Raw genomic sequence first — 3,655 nt, 5'->3', positions numbered from 1 at the left:
AACCAACACCAGACTGCACCCCCCTTCCTCCCCACGGAGAGCGCCTGTCACCGACCCACGCACGGAGAGAGCCTGACACTAACACCTGAACGCGCCCCCCTGTGGAGAGAGCCTGACACCAACACCAGAACGCGCCCCCCCATGGAGAGAGCCTGACACCAACCAACACCAGAACGTGCCCCCCCATGGAGAGAGCTTGACACCGACCAACACCAGAACACGTCCCCCCTGCGAAGAGAGCCTGACACCAACCAACACCATAACGCGCCCCCCGCGTAGAGAGGCTGACACCGACCAACACCAGACCGTGCCGCCATCCCCCCCCGCGTAGAGAGCCTGACATTGACCAAACACCCCGGCCCCATTCCCAGTGCTGTCCCCCTAAAAAATGCTGCCCTAGGCAAAAGCCTTGTTGTAAATACACCCCTGCTAATAAGGGTGGTCCACAATACTTGAACCAACTCAACCAAATGGATGTTATCAAAAAGGATATCCATGTGAGCGACTTTGATATTTCATCAAGACATATATTTTTATTAATGCAATACTCCTTAAGATTTTATCTAAACAGGAAGATTTCACAGAAACAAATAAATTTCTCATTCATGGAACATGACTGCCTCTAGTGGACAGGTAAAGAACATCTAGAATAAAAAGCATCTTTGGCTGCCCAATCGACATGCACTATGGGTGGACCAAACAGACAATGGATCTCCACAGTATTTATACTGCAGGACTTTTGAGAAAAAAGGGATTTTTATTTGAAAAAAACACAAAAAAAAAAAAACTTACTTTTGCTGCGGACACACTTTTCTTGAAGACACTTCCAATTGCTGAAAAGGACATTTTTGGTTACACACACTTTTGCTGGTTGGTGAGACTGCTGCTTGCTAAGGAACATTTTTACTTACCTACTGTTCCACCCAAGAATCTCAAAGAACGCTATACCTGGGAGTGGTGAGATATTGTGGACAAGTATCATAACTTTTATTTATCACAAAATTATTACTAGAACTTTATTAATATTTTTATTGTGCTGTAGTGCTGATATTGTGCATGGTGATAAAAAAAATGCTCATTATTTCATGGTTGTATAGATCTGGTTGAACCTTCGAGATTGGAGGGCGTATAGGGAGAGTGGGTGCTAAGCTATCGTATTGGGTTGTATCGGTTGTATAACAGAGTTTTTATTTTTTTTCCCCTATATTGGTATGTTGTAAATGCATTGTTCTTAGGACACATTTGAAGTGTTTAAGTTTTTATAATTTCAGAAATATTTAATTCTCTTTGGCCGCGGGAATTTTGGAAATATATACTGAATACTGACATATATCTTGAAAATCACTGAGCGATCAAGGTTTTGTTATTTTACTCTGCTATGGTATATATATATATATATATATATATATATATATATATATATATATATTCTGACTGACCGAATTGCAATTTATTGTGGGATATTCTTTGATCGTATGTAGGAAATACTAATCACCAGTAAATTTGTTTGGATTAAAATATATATAAATATTTTTGTATATAAATAAATTTATTAATCAAGTTAACGATGTTAGCTCACGGTCGGTTCATGCAAGTAACATACTCTAAACTTTACTATTACCTTTTTGGCTAAGCTAATACTTAGGGATGTGATCCATTTTAGCTTTTTATTACCTATACACGCTACTGTCGCACAACCCCTTACCCCCAGCCTCCCTCATACAACATGGGGGGGGGGGAGGAAGAGAAGGGGGAAAACCCCCTTTTTTTTCCTCTCCCTCCCCCCCACCATCTCTTCCTACATCTCTTTTTCTTACTGCTCTTCTTTCTGACCTCTCTTTTCTCACACCTGTCATAGCATCTTATAATTCTCTCTTCAACAACCAGATAGAGCATTCACTTTTACACAGATATGACTGATTTCAACTATATCATACATTCAAGCTATAATTACGTAAACCCTGACTTTCATAACATCCAATGCCTTCCATATTTTACGCTTCATATCGCCTCTGCATTATAAAGTGCAGATTTCCAAGACGTGACAACATACTACTACATAGATATATCCACTTATCTCTGCATATCCACTGGCTTGCAATGTATATTTGATGTACTGCTCTACCCCACATTGTCATGTTTTACAGTTTACAATTAGTCCCGTCTGCGAAACGGGAGGCTACATGTCATGTCTATGTTCTGACTGAGATATTAATTGTATATGCTCTCGTGCTATTCTTATACTAATAAAGTGTTTTTGGAAAAAAAAAAAAGTTAACGATATTTGTATATTTGGTAAGAAATCAGATTGTGTTTGTACAATGTAATTTTACTGAATTATTTTAACAGAGGTGATGGACGAACCCCGCTCACCGCGGATCACCTCCGACAAACAATGGGAAAGAACGTTCTGAAGTCCACATCGAGTAGGCCACGCCCAACGTGTTTCGTCACGACGTCATGGTCCCTGAATGTGCTGTATGGATATATGGCGGTATGATATCAAGTGGAGAGATTTACCATGAGACCCTTGGCTGCAGAGCATTTGCCTTGGTAGAGATATACTATTCCTCATGCTGTTTATTATTACTTACCTGGAAGTGATTGAGTACTACCACATCTATTATCTGGACACCGTTTATTCATCGCTCCCAGAGCACAAGCGCTATTGCTGGTCTATAGTTTGATCAGCATATAGCTGTGGTGAGTTCATTTAATTCATTTGGTGGTGGATTTTTCGCATTGTCACAGAAGATAACTTGATTTGGATACTAATATATTTATTTTGGACACTTAATATATGGTGATATACATATGTATATATATATATTTTTTTATTTTTAGCGCATACTCTTTTGATATGTTTGTTCACTTTGCCAGATTAATTTTTACACATATATAATTTTTTGGTAGGAGTTGCTGCTGACACAGTTTGTTTAGTGTGGCGCTTTTCTTTTTATATTTTTTAAATTACATTGTGGTGGTATATTTTATTAAGGTGTCTATATTATTTAATATTATTAAGTTATTTTGCCGTAACGGCTGGAGGCACTGGGGCTGAGAGTGTGAAATCTAGAGCAGCTCTGCATAGAAACCAATCAGCTTCCATTTTTTAATTGTCAGCTTAACTGAACAAGCTGAAGTTAGAAGCCGATTGGCTACCATGCACAGCTGCACCAGATTTTTCACTCTCCAGTTTAATAAATCAACCCCACTGTGTCATAATTATATACGGGAGTCAGACACCGCCCAATTCATTAACAATTAATTACCCCAAAAGCACCACAGCAGATGCCTTTGGACAGCCAGCAGTATTGTCAGTCTGGGGAGAGGGTAGTGTTAGATGAACCAGCAGATTTAGACGACCTTGAGGAGCAAACTGAAGCATTTTTCTTTTGGGTATAAGGGCCAGTTCACACTACATGTGCTTCAGTTCCTTTTTTCCTGCATCCAAAAGGCACAGAAAATAGGTTATATGGTTGTCAATGTCATAGTTCACATCATTGCTTGCAGTTCCAGTGCGTTCCGGTTGCAGAAAAAAAAAAAAGAACAGGCTGCATTACCTGGACAGAACTGCACTGGAACGTGGTAAAATGCATCAAAAATACACCAGAATGCACCAAACATGCACTAGAACTCGCATGTCCCTTTTTAA

The sequence above is a fragment of the Staurois parvus genome, unplaced genomic scaffold (genome assembly GCF_062004578.1).
Source record: "Staurois parvus isolate SC_StPar_1 unplaced genomic scaffold, SC_StPar_1.0 ptg000432l, whole genome shotgun sequence".
NCBI classification, from domain to species: Eukaryota; Metazoa; Chordata; class Amphibia; order Anura; family Ranidae; genus Staurois; species Staurois parvus.
This window is presented reverse-complemented; position numbering follows the sequence as displayed.